At 40.9% G+C, this 26,709-nt stretch overlaps 1 protein-coding gene across 1 annotated transcript in view; it reads right to left on the bottom strand.

Moving 5' to 3' along the window:
- The window catches only part of NRG1 (neuregulin 1), a 1,079,813-nt gene that overhangs the window by 240,749 nt on the left and 812,355 nt on the right, over nucleotides 1-26,709 (bottom strand).

The raw sequence follows: 26,709 nt of genomic DNA, 5'->3' as shown, positions 1-26,709 counted from the left end.
AAAGAGCATTTCAATCTCTGGTATTTATTGAGCATTAAATAAGCAATTAGAGGTAAGCAAATAGATGTACACGTGTGAGCTTATTGGCTGCACCCTCTGTGCTCACGCCTTACAAGCTGGTTGAGCAGGAGGAGCAGGAGTTGTGGTCAAGGGGGTTCATCGGTGGGTGGGCCCTGTGCCCACCCCAACCTGAGCTCCCTTCTCTTCAGTTCTGTACCTCTCACTGCTTCCAGCACACCACACATTCCCCTGCCCAGCATTGCCTTCAGTGCCCGCCAGAGACTTCCACAATCTCACCCTGAATATCACACTAAATCTCGAGCCAGTCCCCACCCCAGTACTGGTCTGACGCCCAAATGATGGGACCCTGCATGCCCTCCTAAAATCCCACCTCCGGCAACAAGCCTTCCCCGAATAGTTCCCAGCACTCTGAGTCATTCAAACCCACCAGCCATCTCCAGGATCTGTGCATGTATTTTTACCCTGAGCACTTGCTCACACCCTCCCTCCTGCCAGGAACTCACTCCCCTTCAAATCTGACAAGCCAGCACTTGCCTCATCTTCAAAGTCCTCCTGAAATCATATCTCCTCCAGGAAGCCTTCCATGACTAACCTTCCATTCTATCTCCCTAGTTTCCTCCCTACTGTTTCATCTATATACTTAGTACAACCCCATAAGCACTTTGGTTCTCACCCCACCTCCACAGTTCTTACGTATAGTTATTCATTCATTCAGTCATATTTATTGAGCATTTACTGTGTGCAGAGCACCATACTAAGCACTTGGGAGAGCACAATATAACAATAAAAAGACACATGCTCTGCCCACAATGAGCTTAAATATTTTTATATTCAATTGCTCCTCTTACCTCTAATTTATTTCAATGTCTGTCTCCCCCATTAGACTATAAGTGTACTTCCCAAGCGCTTAGTACAGTGCTCTGCACACAGTAAGCACTCAATAAATATGATTGATTGATTGATTGATTGATTGAGGAAAGGGATCATGTCTTCTTAATCTGTTGTGCTCCCGTGGGCTTAGTATAGTATTACGCACAACATAGGTTCTCAGTAAATACAATTAATTATTCATTCATTCATTCAATCGTATTTATTGAGTGCTTACTGTGTGCAGAGCACTGTACTAAGTGCTTGGGAAGTACAGGTCGGCAACAGATAGAGACAGTCCCTACCCAACAATGGGCTCACAGTCTAGAAGGGGGAGACAGACAACAAAACAAAACATTTAGGCAGGCGTCAAAATCATCAGAACAAATAGAATTATAGCTATATGCACAATTAATTGATTGCTACATGATATGCTATTCAATTGCTTTCAATTACTCATTTGTAAATATTTTCATGTCAGTCTTCCACAATAGAGTGTAAGCATCTTGTGGATAGGGAAGGAGTCACTTGTTTCAAGTGCTCACTACAGTGCATTGCACCCAGTGAGCACTCAACAACTACTACTATTAATAATGATCATTGTGGCAGTTGTTAAGTGCTATTACACGCCAATCTCTATGCTAAGTACTGGGATAGATGTTGAGATCATTAATTTTAATCACACCTTTCCTATTTGCTTATTTTAGGACCTTTAACACCTTCACATTTCAGTGTCCTCTAAACTGAGATAGTAATATTGGCATTTGTTGTTCATCCAACTCACAGTGGGATTTGTAAATATTAACTAATCACTAATTGTAGAAAGCTTTCTATATAAAAACAAGTCCATTGGATGTCTTTAAAACACAATAATGTCCTGAGTACCACAGGATGATTTTTTTCTTAAGTACAGTTTTCCCACAAGTTGAGAAATCCAACTCTGAAATTCCTCTATCCAAACATAACCTCCTCACCTGCCTTCTCTCCTACACACCCCCTTCCCACAAGTCTGTCCTATTCCCCTATAGAGACCTACAATCTTTGGATCCCACTCAATTTTCTCAAGTTATTGTGCCCCATTCAGTCTCCATATACAAACTATTTTCCCTTAATGACCAAATAGATGTCCTCAACATCACCCTCTCTACTGAATTCAATTTATTTGCTCCCTTATCCCTTCATCAATCTCATACCACTAACTCACAGCCCTGGATTACCTCCACGGTCCACCCTTCCTTCGCTCCTGTGCACAAGCCACAGAGCACTGCTGGCAGAAATCCATATATCTTCCCTACCTTATCTACCCAAATTTAATCCTTGCCTGATTTAACTCTGCCCTCTCCTCCTCTGGCAACATTATTTCTCCATTGTTATTGACCCCAAGCCCATTGCACCTGCCAGTTGTTTCAGACATTTAACTCCCTTCTCAAAATCCCTGTCTCTCCATTTCTCCCATCTCTGGCACCTAATGACCTGGCCCACACCCTTAGCTCCTGTAATGCCAACCTACATACTGTACCTCAATCTCATCTATGTCACTGCCGACCACTTGCCCATGTCCTCCCTCTGGCCTGGAACACCCTCCCTCTTCATATCCAACAGGTGATCACTCTCCCTTATTGAAGGTATGTCTCCTCCAAAAGGCCTTCCCTGACTAGGCTCTCATTTCCTCTTCTCCCACTCCCTTCTGAATTGCTCTTGCACTTGGATTTGCACCATTTATTCATCCCTCTCCCAGCTCCACACACTTATGAGAAGCAGCGTGGCTCAGTGGAAAAAGCATGGGCTTGGGAGTTAGCGGTCATGGATTCAAATCCTGGCTCCGCCAATTGTCAGCTGTGTGACTTTGGGTAAGTCACTTAACTTCTCTGTGCCTCAGTTACCTCATCTGTAAAATGGGAATGAAGACTGTGAACCCCCCGTGGGACACCCTGATCACCTTGTAACCTCCACAGCACTTAGAACAGCTCTTTGCACATAGTAAGCACTTAATAAATGCCATCATCATGTACACATGCATAATTTATTTATTTTTATCAATGTTTGTCTCTTCCTCCAACCTGTAAGTTCATTGTGGGCAGAGACCATTTCTACTAACTTAGTTATATTATACTCTCTCAAGTGGTTAATACAGTGCTCTGCATGTAGTAAGTTCCCAATAGATATGATTGATTGATTGAAAAGCAACATGACCTAGTGGAAAGAATACCGGCTTCGGAGTCAGAGGACCTGGGTTCTAATCCCAGTTCTGCCATGTGTCTGCTGTGCAATCTGGTGCAAGTCACATTTGTAAAATGGAGATTATATACTACCCCATCCTACTGTGATTGTGAGTCCCATATGGGACAGGGACATATCTGTCCCGAATAACTTGTATCTTCACCAGCACTTACTGTAGTCCTTGGCACATAGGAAGTGCTTAACAAATTCCTTAAAAAGGAATTATTATTATTATCATTACTTTGTTGTTCTCAAAAGCAACACATTTTAAAAGTCTATCCGATAATGAGATGTCTGATGAGAAAGTTGCACCAGAAAAATTGAAAAAGAATTGGCACTGGAAATTTGGGGATCAGGAGTTCACTGAAAGTTTCTATAGGTAAAATACTTTTCATTCACATAATAAATCCATGACCATTTTAAAAACAATTCATTGATTTTGTGACATTTATTTTTAAGCTTTAAAGAGTAGGTCCTATATCAGGGAAGAACTTATATCTATGTTGCTTGTTTGTTCATTTTATGAACATAGGGTGTAGAAACTTGGCAATGACAACTGAGAATCAGTAGGGCCTAGAAGAAGAAGCATAGACTTCAGAGGGCCTGGGTGTTAATCCTAGCTCTGCCACTTACCAGCTGTGTGATCTTGAGCAAGTCACATAGTTTTTCTGTGCCTGAGCTTCTCCATCTGTAAAATGGGGATTCACTATCTGTTTTCTCTCCCTTTCAATGTGGGCCAGAGACTGTGTCCAACCTGATCACCTTTATGTACCCTAGGACTTAGTATAGTGCCTAACACTTAAGTAAAAGCTTAACAAATGCTACAAATATTGTAGAGTCATCATTTTTACTTTTGTACCTGGGGCCATTTTCAAAGATGTATCAGGTCTACCATTTTGCATCATCCTTCCCTCCCTTCCTTCCCACATCATCTTTAAGCTGATTGGGGAAAAGGGAGGCAGACTAGTGGTCATAAGGAGACAGGTAGAAGAGGGTTGGAGTTGGCAGGCTCAGCCCCTCCTATTTGTAGCTCTTTGAAGCATCAAAACAATCAAGTTCATGCTTCTGTCACTTGGAGAAACTCCAAAGGTGCTTTCTGTGTACAGGCCTTGTCCATGATTCAACCAGGTTATGGTCCTTGAAACCATAAATGTATCATGGGATATGTCTTCCAATAAACAAACCTATAAATTAAGCTCAGTTCTAAAGCCTTTGTAATTACATCACAAGATCCCTTTACATAGTACATACTGTAATGATTAACACTGAATTATTGTTTAATCTTTATTAAAGGAATTCAAAGCATATCAGAATATTAAATAAGTTCATATTGTAAGGTGATTGGGTCATTGCCAAGCAGAAGCAGCGTGGCCTAGTGGAAAGAGCATGGGCCTGGGAGTCAGAGGACCTGAGTTCTGATCCCAGCTCAGCCAAGTGTCTGCTGTTTGACCTTGGGCAAGCCACTTTACTACTCTGGGCCTCGTTATCTGTAAAATGGGGTTTTGATCCTACTTACATGGTGAGGCTCATGTGGGACAGGAACTGTGTCCTATGATTAATTTTTATCTATCCCAGTACTTAGAACTGGGCTTGGCACATAGTGCTTAACAAGTAAGTACTATTATTATTATTATTGCCAGAGGTTTTTCAACTTTTGTGAAAAATCTTTCCAACTTAGCTTGAACAGTAGTTGAATCCTCCTAAATATGGTGTGTTGGAAAAAACTATTGCTGTACAATGCGGGGATATGATGAGTAACAAAACTCGAGTTTTCCTTAGCTTGGTTTTGTAGGATGTGACCCCAGGATTACAGGATAACTGGGTGTATTTCAGCTATTGCTGGCCACCTTTCTCCTAGTGGGAACTATTTCTCCTCTGAGATCCAGTTAGGTCCCTAAAGGTCAGAGGGAACATAAAACAACCATAATTTGATTACCTGGTTCAATGGGAAAGCCATGAGAGGAAGATAAAGTGAATCCATATGTAGACCACACTTTAGCTATTAATTTAAAACTTCTTCCAAGTCTTTCACCATAACTAACAAGGAGCAGAATTAACTGATTTGAGCTTAACCTCTTCTATTTGCCCTTGGACATTCTCTGAGGGAGGAGATAATGAATAGCAAATCAGTAGGAAGACAAGCAGCAGAAAGAAGCAGCATGGTTTAGTCAATACAGCACCGGCCTGGGAGTATGAAGGACCTGGGTTCTAATCTTGGCTCCTACCGCTTGTCTGCTTTGTGACCTTGGGCAAGTCATTTAACGTTTCTGTGTCTCAGTTACCTCATCTGTAAAATGGGGATTAAGACTGGAAGCCCCATGTGGGACATGGACTGTATCCAACCTGATTAGCTGGCATCTACCTCAGTTCTTAGTACAGTGCCTCTCACATAATAAATGCTAACAAATATTACAAAACAAAGACATAGCAAATGTTGGAGCCTAGAAGAATACAGGAAATTAATTACTGACTCCTCAATATTAGAGTCCACCAAGGCTTTTACCTTGGGAGGTCAAAGTTGGGACAGGTTAGCTGGGTACAAGCAAACTAGAACTAAAATCATTGGCCACCCTATGGTTGATGTGAGCCAAGGAAATTATAGGATTAAAATTTCCTAGCAGGATCCAAATGAGACTTGTGTGGCAGCCTTGCTGAGCATGACTGAATCATATTCAATCCGTCAGCAAATCCTGTCAGTCCCACCTTCACAGCATTGCCAAAATCCACCCTTTCCTCTCCATCCAAACTGCTACCATGTTAATAAAATCACTCATCCTATTGCACCTGTATTACTGCATCAACCTCCTTGCTGACCCCCCAACCTCTTGTCTCTCCCCACTCCAGTCCATACTTCACTCTGCTGCCCAGATCATTTTCTTACAAAAACATTCAGGACATGTCGCCTCCTTCAAAAAACTCCAGTGGTTGCCCATCCACCTTCATATCAAATACAAACTCCTCACCATTGGATTTAAAGTACTCCATCACCTTGCCCCCTCCAACTTCAACTCGCTTCTCTCATATAACCCAGCCCACCCACTTCACTCCTCTAATGTTAACCTTCTCACTGTGCCTTGATTTTGCCTGTCTCACTGCTGACCCCTAGCCCACATCCTGCCTCTGGCCTGGAACGCCCTCCCTCCTCAAATCCCACAGACAATTACTCTCCCCTTTTCAAAGCTTTATTGAAGACATATCTCCTCCAAGAGGTCTTCCCAGACTAAGCCCCACTTTTCCTCATCTCCCACTCCCTTCTGCATTGCCCTGACTTGTTCCCTTTGCTCTTCCCCACTCCCAGCCCCACCGTACTTATATATATATATATATATATATATATATATATATATATATATATATATATATATATCTGTAACTTTATGCATTTGTATTGATATCTGTCTACCCTCCTCTAGACTGTAAGCTCATTGTGGGCAGGGAGTGTTACTGTTTATTGTTGTATTGTACTTTCCCAAGTGCTTAGTACAGTGCTCTGTAAACAGTAAGTGCTTAATAAATATGATGGAATGAATACTTCCAAACAAGACAAGATCAAAATCAGAATTTAATTAATAAACACAAATGAGAAAGAGTCAACCAATCAATCAATCAACTGCATTTATTGAGCACTACCTATGTTCAGAGCACTGTAATATGTATTTGGGAGAGTACAATATAAAAAAGTTGGCAGGTACATCCCCTGTCGGCAATGAGGTTACAGTCTAGAGGAAATATTACAACAGAATAGAAGCAGATTATAGTCTGGATCTTAACAGAAAAGAAGTACTGTGGCCTCCCCGCCCTAACTCCTTCCCCTCCCCACAGCACCTGTATATATGTTTGTACAGATTTATTACTCTATTTATTTTACTTGTACATATTTATTACTCTATTTTATTTTGTTAATATGTTTTGTTTCGTTGTCTGTCTCCCCCTTCTAGACTGTGAGCCCGTTATTGGGTAGGGGCCATCTCTATATGTTGCCAACTTGTACTTCCCAAGGGCTTAGTACAGTGCTCTGCACACAGTAAGCGCTCAATAAATACAATTGAATGAATGAATGGTGGAAAGAACTCTGGCCTGGAAGTCAGAAGACCTGGCTTCTAATCCCAATTCTGCCACTTACTTGCTGAATAACCTTGGGTAAGTCACATAACTTCTCTGTGCCTCAGTTTCCTCATCTGTTAAATAGGGATTAAATCCTATTCCCTCCTACTCGGTCTGTGAATGACACCTGATTAAATTGTATCTACCTTAGCACTTAAAATAGTGTTGACACAGAAGCATTTAACAAATACTATCAAAAAATAATAATAGTGTTTAATAAACACCACAATTATTAACAAAAATATTAGAGTCAAAGTTCACAATATTGAATGCCACTAAGGCTTAAGACTGTTCAGGGCATATCTGAGGATTTGATTAATAGAAGTCAGATGACTTGGGCTATTTTGAGAGTTTTGCTTGGGGAAAATACTGAGTAATAGGGTTTAGTATAAAATAATCTCCAAATTAAAATGACTAAATTTTCCCACTCTAGCTTTATTTTTACTTTGGGGATATCTTACAGAGAGAAAAACAAATTGATCAGAAGATCATTTCTTGAGACTAGGCTTCAGAGGAGCAGGCAAGCAGTATACCTCACAGCTAACAGGGAGCTCCCAATTCCTTAATGGAATTCCCTTCATTTTACCTTCAAGAGAATTTGAGCCCTTCCCCCACCTCCCCTCCCCAACCCCTCCAAGCAGGGTGGTGTGTTTCAACTATTGGTAGAGGAATCAGGCTCTTCCCAGAAGGTTTCAATTTAGGGTGAGGGGTGGAGGGAAAGAGCTGGGTCTCCACTAGAGCTATGATCTGTGCCTATCAGTAAATGAGGGTTATCAGTAAAAAGAATAGCATTTATTGAGCATGCACTGGGTGCAATATGAGCTGTAAGAGTAACTTGAATACTTTGGATTTATATACTATAACCCTAATTAGAACATGCTTTCAGTATCTCCTTGTGAAGAACAAATTAAATGCTATTATTTATTATTTGTAAAAGAGAAAGATGAGCTATATAGAGAGGAAACAATCTGGCAGAGCAGCCAGAGAACAGTCGGTTCTCTTACTCCACATTCAGTGATGTTTTTCCCTGATCATGACTCCATTTGCTTTGCCATTCAGTTCATTATAAGTAAACCAAATGGATCCTTCTGCATTTAATCTAGACTACAAGATTATTGTTGGCAGAGAATGTGTCTACCCACTCTGTTCTATTTTACTGTTTAGTACATTGCTCTGCACACAGTAAGTGCTTAATAAAGTGCCTCTAGAGAAGCATCGTGGCTCAATGGAAAGAGCACAGGCTTTGGAATCAGAGGTCAGGGGTTCAAATCCCGGCTCCACCACTTGTCAGCTGTGTGACTTTGGGCAAGTCACTTAACTTCTCTGTGCTTCAATTCCCTTATCTGCAAAATGGGGATTAAGACTGTGGGTTGTCCCCATGGGACAACCTGATCACCTTGTAACCTCCCCAGCATTTAGAACAGTGCTTTGCACATAGTAAGCACTTAATAAATGCCATTATTATTGTTATTGTTAATAAATACCATTGATTGATTAATACAAAAGGGTTCCAGAGTTTTGAGGGAAGGAAATAATAATCGTAAAAAATATCATTTGTCCATATATTATTTGGTGACAAAATAGCATAGCCTACAGATTAGACATTACAGGGCCTACAAACTCGGGGTTAGATGCTACATAAATAGATGAGACAGATTTTAAAGTATATTTTAATTAGCACAAACAACTCTCTAAGTAATAGCAATCTAAGCCAAAATGTTCCACAACTCAAGGTCTCATTAGGGAAATATACAAATGTCAATAAGGAAGCCTTGTGCTATTGAACTACTAAAATTTTTGGTGTGGGTGGAAGGTGGACTTTTCTCATGCTGTTTTTAGTATATAGATTCTTGTCTGGCGATCCTTACAAATAGTAAGTCAAACAACAACTTCACAAGAAGACAGGCTCTGTAGAAAGCTTTAAACCCACAAAATCAGTGGGAACCAAAGTCTGGCCTCACAACTCAGAATACGGTCTCTCTTAACATGGTTCACTATGTACATGACTGAATGAAATTGGTTCTTTTTCACAAACTCATTGGAATATTACAACTCTGCTCCCGACATTCCCTAACCCTATGTTTTTCAAAGAATCAGAGGACTTATAGAAATAACTCTCCAAATCCAAAGCAACTACAACTTTTTCAAAGCTTGAAATAGTCTCAAAAATACTCTGAGAATAAAGGTTGTTTTTACCCAGGTAAACTTAAGCTGATAGTGAAGGCAATTACCCAGAAAAAAACCCAAAGAAACACCATCCTCTTCCTTTGAGAAAAAGAAAAGGGTTGGCATGAATTATCCAGATGGGCAATCTCTACTCATCCAATGATCTGGAAGGCTAATCACACAGCTCTTCAGTTACCTTTGGTGCTGATAGAATCAACCTCAGAGTTCCACATTTGGGTGTTACCTTTTTCCCCAGTGGCATTGAAATGTTCTATTCTGATACCTTCACCAAGAACTGCTACCTTTCCTAAATAACTGTGGCACTTGTTAAGTGCTTACTGTGTGCCAAGCACTGTACTAAGTGCTAGGGTAGCTACAAAATCACTGGGTCCCACCTCTGGCTCACAGTCTAAATAGGAGGGAGAACAGATACTGAATCACCATTTTGCAGATGAGGGAACTAATGCACAGAGAAATTGAGTGACTTGCCCAAGGTCACACATGAGGTATGTGGCAGAGCAGGGAGTAGAAGCCAGATCCTCTGATGCCCAGGCCCATGCTGTTTCTCTAGACTGTAATCTTGTTGTGGGCAGGGAACTTGTCTGCCAACTCAGCTTCAAGGCTCTCCATCACCTCACCCCCTCCTACCTCACCTCCCTTCTCTCCTTCTACAGCCCAACCTGCACCCTCCGATCCTCTGCCGCTAACCTCCTCACTGTACCTCATTCTTGCCTGTCCCACCATCGACCCCTGGCTCACATCCTCCCCCTGGCCTGGAATGCCTTCTCTCTGCACATCCACCAAGCTAGCTCTCTTTCTCCCTTCAAAGCCCTACTGAGAGCTCACCTCCACCAGGAGGCCTTCCAAGACTGAGCCCCCTTTTTCGTCTCCTCCTCCCCATGCCCCCGTCCTACCTCCTTCCCCTCCCCACAGTACCTGTATATATGTTTGTACAGATTTATTACTCTATTTATTTTACTTGTACATATTTACTATTCTATTTATTTTGTTAATGATGTTCATCTAGCTTTATTTCTATTTATTCTGATGACACCTGTCCACATGTATTGTTTTGTTGTCTGTCTCCCCCTTCTAGACTGTGAGCCCATTGTTGGGTAGGGACCGTCTCTATATGTTGCCAACTTGTACTTCCCAAGTGCTTAGTACAGTGCTCTGCACACAGTAAGCACTCAATAAATACGATTGAATGAATGAATGAATGAACTCTGTTATACTGTTCTTTCCCAAGGGCTTAGTACAGTGCTCTGCCCACATTAAGCACTTCATAAATCAGGTTGATTGGTTCCTCTAGGCTATACTGCTTTGCTAAATGAACACTGAAGAAAAAACTTTCATCTCAGCCAAGATTCCTTTTTTAAAATCCACATCCAACTCCTGCTAAGTACAAGCCAACTTCATCAGTTGGGTAACTGAGTATTTGTCCAGATCCATCACTTTCAGAAGTTCCCCATCCTCCCCTGACTCTCTGGACGGCCCACTATAGCCAACCTGGGACCACCTTTGCCTGACACATCAGTGCTTGATGTGGGCAGGGAATATGTCTACCAACTCTGTTATGTTGTTATGTTGTAGTCTCCCAAGCTCTTAGTACAGTGCTCTGCACACAGTAAGCACTCAATAAATATGATTGATTGATTGATTAAAAGAGCACTTCAAGCTTTTCCTTCAGTATACCTCTGCTTCTGGCTTGGTTGGCTTTAGAAGAGTCACTAGAGCTCAACATACCCCAAAACATCACCTTTCAAATGCCCATATTCCTAGCTAGATGGGTCAGGGCACAATTCAATGGACTGACTGTACATTAGCATTTTCTACATGAAACATGCTAAATTGCCACAAAAAGTACTAGTTGCTCAATATACCTTTTCATTGGATTCAAATAATGCTCATTGTGGACAGGGAATGTGTATGTTCTAGTGTACTCTCCCAACGGTGCACATAGTAAATTCTCAATAAATATGATTGATTGATTGATAGGGAGTATAACTGCTCCCATAACACATCCAGAAGTATCTGAACAGACTCTTCAACTCACTACACTCTTCCCTGGTTCCAGAACCAATATACCAGTGTTCTCTACTATGGTATAGGTTATATTCTTTGAAACTATGTTTATATCATGAATGATTGTAAGTTTCCTCATTAACTTACATCCAACCCTAGTGTCACAGCCCAGACTTAAAGGTAAATTTTTTAAAAAATACTATAAATCCTTCTCTGTTCCATCCAACCCTTGTCTTATATCTTCTCATTCTCCCGTTAGCAGCAGCTTTCCTGCCCCTACTCCCTGAACATCAAGTCTTTCCCTGTCTCAGGAGCTCTTTCCTCACTCCACCCAATTTCCACGATGGGTTATTCTGTTTTAAAAAATTTTAACCATAGCAACAACTGCAGTCCCCACTGCCCCTCCACTCCCTTTCCCAGCCTGTAGACCCTGGCTCTCTGCCCCAGTCAAGGCCACAGCAAAGGGGAAATGGAAGAACCAGGGCTGGGGAAAGCAGTGGTGATGACTAGGGAGGGGATTTCCCCCTTCGTCTCCTGCCCTGGTCCATTTCCAGGCCTATCTATGTAGCTAGGACCCAGCTGGGAGGCAGGACTTCAAACTAGGATAGGTAAGATGAGGAAGCAGTGACTACCATACCCACAGGAGCAGCTGTTGCAATGATTAAATCAAAGTTATTTATTGAGCATTTCCTTTGTACAGAACCCCAAATTAAACATTTGGAGAGTAGAATATAGTTAATAGACATGATTGCTGCCTTCAAGGAGTTTACATTGCAAAATGGTTGGCAGCAAGATAGATGAGATTCGGGCACAGTGAGCAATTGGGCACTAGAGGAGTGAAGTGTGTGGGCTGGGCTACTAGACTACTACAATCCCTGCCCACAACAAGCTCACAGTCTAGAGGGGTGGGCGGAGATAGACATCAATACAAAAAAGACATCAATATAAATAAATAAAATTGCAGATATATATGTAAGTGCTGTGGGGCCGGGATGGGGAAAGGAAAGAGCAAAAGGAGCAAGTCAGTGTAACACAGAAGGGAGTGGGAGATGAGGAAAAGTGGGGCTTAGTCAAGGAAGGCCTCTTGGAGGAGATGTGTGAAGTATGTGGGCTGGGTTGTAAAAGGAGAGAAGTGAGGTGAGGTAGGAGGGGCAAGGTGATGGAGTGCTTTAAAACCAATGATAAGTAGTTTTTGTTTGATACAGAGGTAAATTGGCAACCACTGGAGATTTTGGAGGAGGGGAGTGACACATCCTGATTGTTTTTGTAGAAAGATGATCTGGCCAGCAGAGTGAGATATGGACTGGAGTGGGGAGAGACAGGAGGGTGAGAGGTCAGCAAGGAGGCTTATTCAGTAATTTAGGCAGTATAGGATGAGTGATTGTATTAACATGACAGCAGTTTGGATGGAGAGGAAAGGGAAGATTTTAGCGATGTTGTGAAGGTGGGACCTACTGGAGTTTTAGAAAAATGATCCCAGCAGCCGAATGGAGTAGAGACTGGAGTGGGGAGAGAAAGTGGGGAGGCAGATGAAGTAGTCAAGGCAGGATAGGATAAGGGTTTGAATCAATGAAGGGGCAGTTTGGATGGATAGGAAAGTGAATATTTTAGTGCTGTTTTCAAGGTAGTACTAACAGGATGTGGTGACATTGAGTATGTGGGTTGAATGATAGAAATGAGTCAAGAACAACACCCAGGTCATGGGCTTGTGAGAAAGGGAGGCTAGTGTTACTGTCTGTAGTGATTGGAAAGACAGGGAGATGAGAGGGTTTGGGTGGAAGATAAGGCAATCCGTTTTGGACATGTTTAGTTTGAGATGTCCTGAAGGTCAGAGGAAATGTGAGTACCTGGATTCTAATCCCAGCTCTATCACTTACCTGCTGGGTGGCCTTGGATATGCCCACTTCTCTGTGCCTCAGTTTCCTCATCTATAAAATGGGGATTATATAATAATAACAATAATAATGATAATTGTGGTATTTTTTAAGTGCTTACTATGTGCCAAACACTGTCCTAAGCACTGGGGTATACATGAGATCATCAGGTTCCACATGGGCTTACACTCTAAGTAGGAGGGAGAATGGAAAGTGGGGATTAAGCCTGTTAGCCCCATGTATGGCATGGACTGTACCATCGTGAGCAGGGAATATGTCTGTTTATTGTTTTATCGTATGCTCCTAAGCACTTAGTACAGTGCTCTGAAGAGAATAAGGGCCCAATAAATTCGATGGAATGAATGAATGAACATTAATGTCTATCTCCCCCTCTAGACTTAAGTTCACTGTGGCCAGGGAATGTGTCAATTTATTGTTATATTGTACTCTCTCAAGTGCTTAGTACAGTGATTTGTACACAATAAGTGCTCAATGAACATGATTGAATGCATATGAGTAACTTGTATCTACCCTAGTGCTTAGAACAGTTCCTGGCACATAGCACTTAAATACCATTAAAAAAACAAACTAGGAATTGAATCCCCATTTTACAAACGAGGTAACTGAGGCCCAGAGAAGTGACTTGACCAAGGTCACACAGCAGATAAGCAGTGGAGACTGGATTAGAACTCAAGTCCTCTGACTCCCAGACCTGTTTCCAGTAGGCCATGCTGTTTCCCCAAGCATCCTCCTTTATCCTACTTAGACTTTGAGCTCCATGACTAAAAGGGACTGTGTCCTACTTAATGAACTTCTATCCGCCCCAGCTCTTAGAACAGTGCTTGGCTGTTAGTGACCATCAACAAATACCATAAAATAAAAGAGAGTGGTGACATATGTCATCCATAGGCATGCCTGAGTTGAGGTAAATCAGTAAACAGTGCAGGTAGTGACACCAATGTGCAAATATCATGGGATGGTTGTAACCCAAGTTAGACCAGTACTTTTTCTATATTTGCGATAGTCCCTGAATTTTGGACCAATTTTGTGGCATTTTTAATTGAAAGGATATACTTTGTAGGCAGCAATCAGTTAGTTTTGATTTTTTAATCTTTATTTTTTCATCATGAGCAATGAGCATATCAGGTGGATTTTTCCAATGGTAAACTCATTTTGCTTCTATTAAAGAATGTCAGTGCAGTGCTGCTTGTAATCAGCTTAAATCCATTATTGTTGGAAAATTTTTTAAATGCTTAATTTTAATTTTCACATTTTATAAATAAATTTTAAGTCTTCCAACCTATGTTGAAATGACAGCCTTATTTTCATTTTGTGTATGTGTCCTTAAGTGATTTGAATTGAGAATAAGGCAATTTATCTTCTAGATAAGTTGTAACAAAACAGCCACAGATTTTGCTCAATCCTTAATACACATTTAGCTGATGGAGAAGAACAGTTTTAATACTTCCGACATTTTTGAGGTTCCAAACACAGTGGTTTAAGGTCCAAATTTCAAGACCAAGTCCTTGACAACAGTTATGTTACTGGCAGTGATGACGTCTTATATCTTCTTGTGAAATTGCATAGTTTTTCATTGTTTGTACACATGCATTTATTTATACGAGAGAGAACATTTGATACGCTTCAAATTTTATAGACTCAAGGATTGAAAGTTAAAAAAAATTCAAAATTCAAAAATCGAAGCACCACGTTTGTATTTTTAAGTTTTCAGATGTTGACAAAGACAAAAATAAATTAAGTTAATAAAGCATGGATATTTTCAGATTTTATCCTCTTTGTGGGCAGGGTACTTGTCTAGCGACTCTTGTTTTATTGTACTCTCCCAAGTGCTTAGTATGGTGCTCTGCACACCGTAAGCACTCAATAAATAACATTGATTATTTATTAAACTACTTTTAAAAGTACAATTTGAGTGTATGAATGCAGTTCATTCAGATGTGCATTTAAAATGCTTGTAGGAGACAGAATCTGTCATTCCTTATAACTAGTTGGCCTAACAATGCTATTAAAAACATGGTCCATGTGTGGTATAAGTAACCACATATCCGACGACTCAAAAGAAGGAAATACCAAACAAAATTACAATGAAAACATTATGTCCCACATCAATTTTAATTTAGAAAATCATATATCTTAAATTAAGCAAATACTTTAATAGTAGAAAATCTCATGTGATTAGAACAGCTCAGTAAACACAGCTGTCTTTATTGCAGTCCTGGAGACTTTGTTTTAAGAACTATGTTTAATTGCATTTCATTGGAAAACATACTTAGTTCTCAGGGTTACAAGAGGTAAACAGCATGGACTTTGATAAAATCCACAATAATTTGAGTGGGTACCACTGCCACTTAACAACCCTTGAGGTGCAAGCCTTCTTTTCAGCCCATTTAATTGGCATCTCCTAGATTGGTCTCAATTTGCCTCTGTTTGCCTTGATTGAGAGTACTGATTGAGAGCACTTTGGGCAGGCAAAGGAAGGTGGCAAGAAGATGGCCCTGTGGGCGGATACCCTGCATAAACCTGACCTCTTTCCTTTCATTCATTCAATCATATTTATTGAGAGATTAATGGGTGCAGAGCACTGTACTAAGCGCTTGGAAGAGTACAAAATAACATAAATTACTGCAAGCCACTGGCTTGGGAGGGCACCCTGTCTTTCACCTTGGTGGGGAAAACAGATCAGATGGCTGGAGCAGTCACCAACGAGACATGGTGACGAGAAATATAATTGGGTATTTGTTAAATGCTTACTATATGCCAGGCACTGAACTAAGTGCCAGGGTAGATAAAAGTTAATCAGATTGGATTCAGTCCGTGGAGTACATGGGGCTAACACTCTGAATCCCCATTTTATGGATGAGGTAACTGAGGCCCAGAGAAGTGAAGTGACTTGCTTAAGGTCACAAAGCAGACAAGAGGCAGAGACCAAGTCCTTCTGCCTTCCAAGCCCAGACTCAATTCACTAGGCCACACTGCCTCTCTTACACTGAGGTTCCACAAGAGAGCTTGGAGGCAGAGCTATGGTGTGGGCCTCTCAAGAATGCTGGAACTTGCAGGCCATGAATACAAATTTGGCCCTGGGTGTCAGACTTAGCCTGAAGAGAATTCTGGCTACAATGAAAATTTCTCCTAGAAAACTTAGATGGGAAAAGTCCACCTGCTACGGAGGTAACTGTATGATTTCAACCTCAAATGTTTTCAGAAGCTTTATCTAAACAAGTAGGTGAATAGTTATAGGAAGGGATACACATTTCCAAACACTGCTTAGGTAAAATGCACTTTGACAAAGAAAATGTTTTGGAAACACTTGGGAAATACTGTTGAATAAACTTCCTTACAAGCATTTCTACCAGGTACCCCATGAAATTCCAGGATGTTTTTCAATCAGTAAGTAACTCGCAGAGGGTCAACATTACTAAACTATGGTAATGTTTCCAAAAGCCTTGGCAGTCCTTGCCAAACTATGGTAATGTTTCCAAAAACCTTGGCAGTCTGTCGATCACAGAGCATTTGCTTTGCGCCTAACAATTGTAACAAATATTTCTACTTTACAATGTTTGATGGTTAAACAAATGTTGGTGTTTCAAGTACAGAATAAACTTGGGTTGCCATATTAGGCCTTTGTTTGCTTATTCATGCATTTTTCTTAGATATTAGATGGGACAGTGACAGATTGCCTAAATTGAATCCTTCAAGTCCAAGCATCTGTTTATTTGAATTGTCAACTTTTTCAAAAAACAGAATTGGCCTGTCAACAGTTCAGTTATGCAAAATCCTCATTAGGAGTAGGACTGAGTAGGAAAGAGCAGGGAAATCTGGGAGTCAGGAGATCTGGATTCTAGTTCCAGTTCTGCCACTTGTTTGCTATGCACCTTTGGCGTGTCACTCAACTTCTCTGTGTCTATGTTTCCTCATTTGTAAGTTGGGATCAATTGATCATATTTGTTGAGCACTTACTGTATGTAGAGCACTGTACTGACCACTTGGGAGAGTGCAATATAACAGAGTTGGGATAAAATATATTCTCCATCCCTTTCATCCCATAACCCCGGTGTGTGACAGGAACTGTGTGTGATCTGATTATCTTGTATTCACCTTGAGGCTTAGTACTCAAGACTGTATTCAAACTTAATAAAGGGAAGCAACATAGCCTAGTGGAAAGAGCATGAGCCTGAGGGTCAGAGGACCTGGGTTCTAATCCTGGATCTGCTACTTGCTTGCTGTTTGACCTTGGACAAATCATTTAACTTCTCTAGACCTAAGTTCCCTCAACTGCCAAATGAGAGTTTATTAACTGTGCTCCCTCCTACTTAAATTATGACCTCCATGTGAGACCTGATTGTCTAGTATCTACCCCGATGCTTAGCACAGTGCTTGGTAAGTAGTAATCACTTAACAAATGTCACAATTATCATTATTATTATTACTGAAATAATGATATTATTAGTTATTATAATCAATATTATTGTTAGTAGTAGGAGTAATGGTGATGATGGTATTCATAATAAGAATAAAGATAAGAATAATTAGTTAACCATTAGTTATATAACCATTATTATAACCTTTAGTTATTAACACTCAATCTCCTTCCCCCACCTACTTCATCTTGATACTCTCCTACTACAACTCAGCCCACACACACTTCACTCCTCTAATGCTAACCTTCTCACTGAACCTTGATCCTGTCTGTCTCACCTCTGTCCTCTGGCCCGTGTCCCATCTCCTTACTGTAGGGGTTCCTCAAGGGTCAGTTCTTGGTCCCCTTCTGTTCTCTATCTACACTCACTCGCTTGATGAATTCATTCACTTCCACGGCTTCAACTAACATCCCTACGCTGATGACACCCAAATCTACATCTCCACCCCTGCTTTCTCTCCTTCCCTCCAAGCTCGTAGCTCTGCCTGCCTTCAGGACATCTCCATCTAGATGTCTGCCTGCCATCTAAAACTCAATATGTCCAAGAATGAACTCTTTATCTTCCCTCTCAAACCCTGTCCTCTTCCTGACCTTCCCGTCACTGTAAATGGCACTACCATCCTTCCCATCTCACAAGCCGGCAACCTTAGTGTCATCCTCGACTCCGCTCTCTCATTCACCCCACACATCCAATCCATCACCAAAACCTGCCGATCTCACCTCCACAACATCGCCAAGATCTGCCCTTTCCTCTCCAAACCATCCAAACCATCCAAACCACTACCTTGCTGGTTCAATCTCTCATCCTATCCTGACTGGATTACTGCATCAGCCTCCTCCCTGAACTCCCATCCTCCTGTCTCTCCCCACTTCAGTCTACTTCACTCTGCTGCATGGATTATCTTTGTACAGAAACACTCTGGGCATGTCACTCCCCTTCTCAAAAATCTCCAGTGGTTGCCTGTCAACCTACAAATCAAGCAAAAACTCCTCACTTTCGGCTTCAAGGCTCTCCATCACCTCACCCCTTCCTACCTCACCTCACAGCTCTCCTTCCACAGCCCAGCCCGCACCCTCTGCTCCTCTGCTGCTAACATCCTCACTGTGCCTTGTTTTCACCTGTCCCACCGTCGACCCCTGGCCCATGTCCTTTCCCTGGCCTGGAATGCCCTCTCTCCACACATCCTTCAAACTAGCTCTCTTCCTCCCTTCAAAGCCCTACTGAGAGCTCAGCTCCTCCAGGAGGCCTTCGCAGACTGAGCCCCCTTTTTCCTCTCCTCCTCCCCATCCCCCCATCTCTGCCCTACCTCCTTCCCCTCCCCACAGCACTTGTATATATTAGTACAGATTTATTACTCTATTTTACTTGTACATATTTACTATTCTATTTATTTTGTTAATTATGTGCATATAGCTATAATTCTATTTATTCTAACAATTCTGACACCTGTCGACATGTTTTGTTTTGTTGTCTGTCTCACCCTTCCAGATTGTGAGCCCGTTATTGGATAGGGACCGTCTCTATATATTGACGTCTTGTACTTCCCAAGCACTTAGTATGGTGCTCTGCACACAGTAAGTGCTCAATAAATATGACTGAATGAATGAATGAATGAATGTCCTGACTCTGGTCTGGAATGATCACCCTCCTCATATTCAACAGACAATTACTATTCCCCCCAATTTAAAGCCTTATTGAAGGCACGTATCCTCCAAGAGACCTTCCCTGCCTGAGCCCTCCATTCCTCTTCTCCCACTCCCTTCTGTATTGCCCTGACTTGCTATCTTCATTTATCTGCCCCCCCCCCCCGCCCCGCCGGCAGCCTCACAGTACTTTATGTACATATCTGTAATTTGTATGTTTATTAATTTATATTAATGTCTGTCTCCCTCTCTAAACTGTAAACATTGGTAGGAGGGAAGGGGTCTGTTTACTGTTATATTGTACTCTGCCAAGTGCTTAGTACAGTGTTTTGCACACAGTAAGCACTCAATAAATACTATTGAATGAATGAATGAATGGTGACTGGACTGTCAATAACAAATATTAGACTGTAAGTTCCCCCTTTAGTGTATAAGCTCCATGTGGCTAGAGACTATCTACCAAATCTGTTTTATTTAACTTTCCCAAGCACTTAGTATTGTGTTTTGCACACAATATGTGTTTAATAAATGCCTTTGATTGAAAACATTAGGCAGTTGATTTGTTGATGATTGACTTTTGAGCAATTTAACATTCGACAATTTGTTATGAAACCAAACAATTGGTCAATGGCAGAGTAATCTGATTGAAGAAATTGTTATTGCTCTTTCAATTGGCAATATACTGTCAGGAAGCACTTTAAGTTGTGACTGTTCCCTGTTTGTCTGTCTCTTTCACTTCTATCACATATTTCCAAGGAGTTAGCATCTTGCACACAGTAGGTGCTCAATAAATGTCTCTAGACTGTAAGCTCATTGTGGGCAGGGAATGTGTCTGTTTATTGTTGTAATGTACTCTCCCAAGTGCTTAGTACAGAACTCTTTACACAGTAAGCACTCAATAAATACAATTATTCTGATGGTATTGACACCTGTCTACTCATTTTGTTTTATTGTCTGTCTCCCCCTTCTAGACCCTGAGCCCGTTGTTGGGTAGGGACTGTCTCTATATGTTGCCAATTTATACTTCCCAGTTGCTTAGTACAGTGCTCTGCACACAGTAAGCACTCAATAAACATGATTGATTAAATGAATGAATAAATGAAATGCCATGGAAAATGGTGAATACACTTGCATTTTGTGCGATGTACCCCTTCATCTGAATAGCTGCACTTTTCTGATATCTCCTTTTTATAATGCTGTTGTTCATCTTGAGCATGCAATCAATTAGCAAGCTTTTTTCTATTGGGCAATATGCTATGAGTGGAGGGAGAATTCCAAATATCAAATGAAAAAAAAATTATAATAATTGCTTTCTACAAAAAAGCAACAAGACTCCCAAAACAGTAGTTTTCCTGTAAATTATTATTGATAGCACAATTTATTTTTCTCATTAATTAGAAAGTGAGATGTCAGTAAATTCCAGGAATGTTCTCATTTTCATGTTTTATCACATTTTTAGGCATTTTCATTACTACTGAATGAAAATACTAATGCTATTATAAGCTATATTTTTAGGGTCAAATCTTTCACCCTAGGTCATGGAGCCTCTCTTTGCTCCTCCATCACAGACAGCATCTTTCCAAACATAGTGGCTTCCTTTCTTTCATTTTTTTAAATGGTATTTGTTAAACACTTACTATGTACCAGGCACTTTACTAAGCATTGGGGTAGACATGAGCTAATCTAGTTGGACAGAGTCTATGCCCCACATGGGGCTAACAATCTTAATCCCCATTTTATATATGAGGTAACTGAAGCACAGGGAAATCAAGTGACTTGCCAAGGTCATACAACAGATATGACAGAGCTGGGACTGGAACCCAGGTCTTCTAACTCCCAGTTGGGCAGGGAGCATGTTTATTAAGAGATAATGGGCACTTGGGCAAAATAATTCATTTGAATCTCCTAATTTTTTACTTATGTCATTAAGTGTCTATAGATTGCATACGAGAGCTATTAAAATAGGAAAAATTCCCATGAAAGTCATTCTGATTCAGCATATTTCTAAAGAGAGATTTAATTTGTAAACTATTGTGAGGAAGATTTTCAAAACAGAAATAAGGAGTGTTTTTGTTTTTTTGTTGGTTTTTTTTTTTCGGGAGCAGGTTTGGCGTTGTTTTTACCAAGGAAGATTAAAACAGAATTTCTGTGTGTTTATTCCTAAAAGCACAGATTTTTGTCCTTTTTATGGTGGTTTTGAAACCTTATGAATCCTTTAGACATTTCAAATGAAATGCACTATCAAAAATAAATATACGACTATTCAGAATGTTGATTAATTTCCCTGTGCTATTCCCCGGCACTCGCAGTGCTCTTTTCAACACAAGCTTCTAAGGAACACTGAATTAGAAAGACTATCCTTGCTTTATTTTGGGATGAAATTGTAGTTAAAAATCCAACTCTTCCCTTAGGGTTCCTTTCCTACTATCTCGGTTAATACATTTGTTGAGTCATCTTTTTGGCTAGTGAGTTAATACTGTATGATGTTCAATCTGTGACCCACTATTTGAGGTAGAGTCATTTCTGGGAAGGATCAAATTAGGGTAACTTTGTTTAACTTAAAAAAAAAACACCTTTTAATCAAGCAGGAGCTTGAGGGAGGAAAGGAGAGTGAGGAAAGACAGCCACTCAGTCAGTCAATCATATTTATTGAGTACTTACTTTGTCCAGAGCACTTGGGAGAGTACAATATACCAATAAATAGGCACATTTCCTACCCATGAGGAGCTTACAGTCTAGAGGGCAAGATAGAGAACCAAGAGGATCACCACGCCTGGAAGCACTTTGAGATGTTTCACTGGGGCAAATCCTACTCTCCCCAAACCCCTTGTGAAAAGCCATCCTGGGGTTCAGAGCTCCCTGGCACAATTTCTATTTCATGCTCCTCCCCACTTCTTTCCCTTCCCCTCCTTCACTTAGCATAGCCTAAAGAGCAGGAGCCTCAGAGCCAGGAGCCCTGGGATCTAATCCTTGTTCTGTCACTTGCCTGTAGTGTGCCCTTGGGCAAGTCAAATGATTTGTATTTCCTCATCTTTTAAATGCAGATTAAATACCTTTTTCCTCCTACTTAGACTGGGAGTCCCAGGTGTGATAGAGATTGTGTCCAATCTGCTTAGAGTGTATCTATCCCAGAGCTTGATATGGTACTATGGCACATAAAAAGCACACAAGAAATGACACAGTTATTGTTACCAGGGCTGCAAAAATAGTGGGTGAGGGGAGAATGGCTTGAAAGAGAGACTATTTATGACATCTGACCCCCCAAGGACATCCTTCCTTCTTAGCTACACACATACCTCCTTTTGGTTGCCACCTCTATTACCCTCTCTCCTAGATGAGAGGGAATGGAGGAGGCAGAAGATGTGCTGATGGGAGAGGCAAATTGCTACTCTCCCCTCTACTCCCTCAATTCACAATTGCTCTCTCCTAAGGATCAATCTACCAATCAGTGCTAAGCATTGAACTGGGTGCTTGTGCAAATGTAATGATATTAAGTTGCACATTTCCTGCCCTCAAGGAGTTTACAATTAATGGGGGAGACTGACCAAAAATATTTACAAATAGTGAAAGGCAGAGGAAGAATCCACTTCGGCATCAAACAGAAACTCCTCAGCAAAGCCTTTAAAGCACTCAGTCATATTTCCCCCTCCTACTTTACTTCCCTGATTTCGTACTACAACCCAGTCTGCACACCTCACTCCTCTAATGCTAACCTTTTCACTGTACCTCCATCTCATCTATCTCACTACTGACCTCTGGTCCACATCCTGTCTCTGGCCTGGAATGCCCTCTGGGAGTCAGAAGGTCATGGGTTCTAATCCCAGCTACCCCACTTGTCTGCTTGTCTCCTCTGCAGCTAATCTCCTCACCGTGCCTCGTTCTCACCTGTCTTGCCAGTGACCCCCGGCCCACGTCATCCCCCTGACCTGGAATGCCCTCCCCCTGCACATCCGCCAAGCTAGCTCTCTTCCTCCCTTCAAGGCCCTACTGAGAGCTCACCTCCTCCAGGAGGCCTTCCCAGACTAAGCCCCCTCCTTCCTCTCCCCCTCCTCCCCCTCTCCATCCCTTCTGCCTTACCTCCTTCCCCTCCCCACAGCACCTGTATATATATGTATATGTTTGTATGTATTTATTACTCTATTTATTTATTTATTTTAGTTGTACATATTTATTCTATTTATTTTATTTTGTTAATATGTTTTGTTTTGTTCTCTGTCTCCCCCTTCTAGACTGTAAGCCCACTGTTGGGTAGGGATCGTCTCTATATGTTGCCAACTTGTACTTCCCAAGCGCTTAATACAGTGCTCTGCACAGAGTAAGCGCTCAATAAATATGATTGAATGAATGAATGAATGCTGTGTGACCCTGGGCAGATATCCTCCAAGAAGCCTTTTCCTATTAAGCCCTTATTTTTGCTTCTCCCACTCCCTTCTGTGTTGCCCTAGCACTTAAATATGCACTCCTATTCATCCCTCCGGCAGCTCCACAGCACTTATGCATACAACCATAATTTATTTATTTATAATAATGTCTATTATATAATATCTAGACTGTAAGCTCATTGTGGTGGAGAACAGGTCTACCACCTCAGTTATGCTGTACTCCCCCAAGTGCATAGTACAGTGCTCAGCTGAAAAAATTGCCAAATTTAAAGAGGATGCTGGGGGAAAATTCATCCCAGAATGCCACCTGTGGCAATTACCACAACTATGGTAATGATAGATTGGCAGAGACTCAGTCAGAGATTTCCTTGACTGCCATGGCTCCTCTGTTAAAGGATCCACAAGGGAAGGGGAACTTCAGAGAGCAAAACTGCAGTGTTGGAAGTAGTCATGGTTGGGAGCAGGGAGGAACGGAGAAGCTGTTTTCAAAATTAATCCAAAGAATTGGGCCTGGAACTGGGAATTAGCTATTTTTTTATGGTATTTGTTAAGAACTGACTATGTGTCAATCAATAAATCAATCGATTGTCTTTATTGATCATTTAGTTTGTGCAGAGCACTGCACTAGTGCTTGGAAGAGTACAATACAGCAGAATATAGAGGATATGTTCCCTGTCCATAAAGAGTTTACAGCCTAGATAGGGAGACATACATTACTAAAAATAAATAACAGTATCAAGCACTTTACTAAGTGATGGTGTAGACACAAATTAATCATGTCAGGCACAGTACCTATCCAATGTGGGGCTCTCAGTCTAAGTAGTAGGTAGAATAGGTATTGAATAGCTATATTAATTGGTGAAGGCAATCTATACAAGGATTTCAGTCAAAGTGAAAACAAATCAAAGTAACAAATGACAGTTATATTACCTAGTTGAAGTTCAAAATAATAATAATGATAATAATTATGGTATTGGATAAGCACTTACTATGTGCTGGGGTGGATACAAACAAATTGGGCTGGAAATAGTCCCTGTCCTGCGTGGGGCTCACAGTCTCAATCCCCATTTTGCAGATGAGGTAACTGAGGCACAGAGAAGTGAATGACTTGCCCAGGGTCACAAAGTAGAACAAGTGGGGGAGCTGGGATTAGAACCCATGACCTTCTGACTCCCAGGCCTGTGCTCTATCCACTATGCTGTGCTGCTTCCCATCATTTGCAGAAAACCCCTGAATATTTTCTATGTAGGGTGCGATGCCTTCAGACTTCAAATGTGCCCTCAGGGGTCCTTTCCCTCCCACTCCCCCTATTTCAAATAAGAGAAGTTGCTCTATAGAGAATATATATACTTCCACTAAAGTAAAAATAAAATGTTTTATTTTATAAATCCACCTTGTAGGTACTAATTCATAAAAGAGCACTCCTACATTATATAAATATTGGTATTAAATACTAATTCTTTGCATCTGCTCAGCTTTGGGAGACGCTAATAATCAGTGGATTTTTTTGAGTGCTTGCTAGCGTCAGAGCACTGTATTAAGCTTGAGAGCATAAAAGAAGCAATATATACTGTTTTCTTAAAACTGTTGAAAATAAATCTAAATTAATATTTTTAAATGGATTTAATCCAGTTGAGCAGAACAGTATTCAAGAAAACTGCACTTGTAACTGAATAAATCATTTCAATTGACAAAAAATAGCCATCTCCATGTCATTTTTCTTTATTGTTCCAGACTTTCCAGAATTTTTCAAATTTCTTTTTTGTGCACAGGAAGGATTTTTCCTTAAGATAGGAAATGTTCAAGTTACATTGATATTCACCAGATAGTGTGTGAAAACATGAAAGGGAAGGATTGAACATTTTCATTCAGCTTTTTGTTAGGCATCCAGTATTTATCATTTAGATATTTAAAAGTGTGCAGTAAGATTTCTAGGAGGGTAAAAGCTACCTCATTCAATACTCGACTTTGAAAAATTTAACATTGCCTCCTCCTCTTTTGGCCTTTCTGAAAAGATTCATACTTTTCTTTCCAGAAGAATAAATATGTTTGGTGTGAATGCCATTTTTTTTTTTAATCACCTTTCCCCATAGCCTCTTCTTTTAATGTGTTCTTTCCCCTCTCATGTAACAAATGCTGTTTGAGATTATTATTTACTTCCACTTTCCTAAATGGGATTTTACTTCCAGTCATCTATGGGAAATGGTGACTTTCTATTTTGTCTTTGATTATTAATCCTCCAGACTAATTTCTTTATTCCAAAGTTTATTACTTTCCATTCTTCCCCACCTCCCCCGCATCAACCACAGGAAGCACTTGCAATGCTCATTCAGGAGTTAAGCAACCAGCATCCTCTCTGGTTCCTGACTTGCCTCGCTATATGACTGTGGACCAGGCATCTCCATCCTGCATGACCCCATTTCAAAATCTGCAAAATTGGGATAATAAAAGCCATTGGCTTTCCTCCTCTAAGGGATACCATGAGGCTTAGATGGAAGTGTGTTGGGCCCTTAGGAAAAAGGCCCTACACTGACAATGTGTAACTTCAGCTTCCCTGGAAGGACTCCAGGGTACAAAACAAGTACTCTTCTGAGCCAATAGGGAGGTCCCTTGTCCCTTCTCTGAATTACCACAAGAGCAGGGGCCTGGGAGTCAAAGGACATGCTTCTTATCCCAGCTCCACCACGTGTCTGCTGTGTGACCTTGAGCAACTCACTTAACTTCTCTGGGCCATAGTTACCTCATCTATAAAATGGAAATTAGGAGTGGGAACTCATTATGGGACAGTCACTATGTCCAACCTGACTACCTTGTATCCACCCCAGTGCTTAGTGTAGTGCTTGGTACATAATAAGCACTTAAGAATTACCACAGTTATCATTATTATTAAGTAGGATAGTGTGCTTGCCTGAGGGAAAAAAGAACCACACCGGATATCAGATCACCTTGCATGACATCTCCACTATCA

Source organism: Tachyglossus aculeatus, chromosome 5 (assembly GCF_015852505.1).
Source record: "Tachyglossus aculeatus isolate mTacAcu1 chromosome 5, mTacAcu1.pri, whole genome shotgun sequence".
NCBI lineage: Eukaryota > Metazoa > Chordata > Mammalia > Monotremata > Tachyglossidae > Tachyglossus > Tachyglossus aculeatus.
The sequence above is the reverse complement of the archived record's forward strand: the minus strand, read 5'-3'. Positions and strand labels throughout refer to the sequence as shown.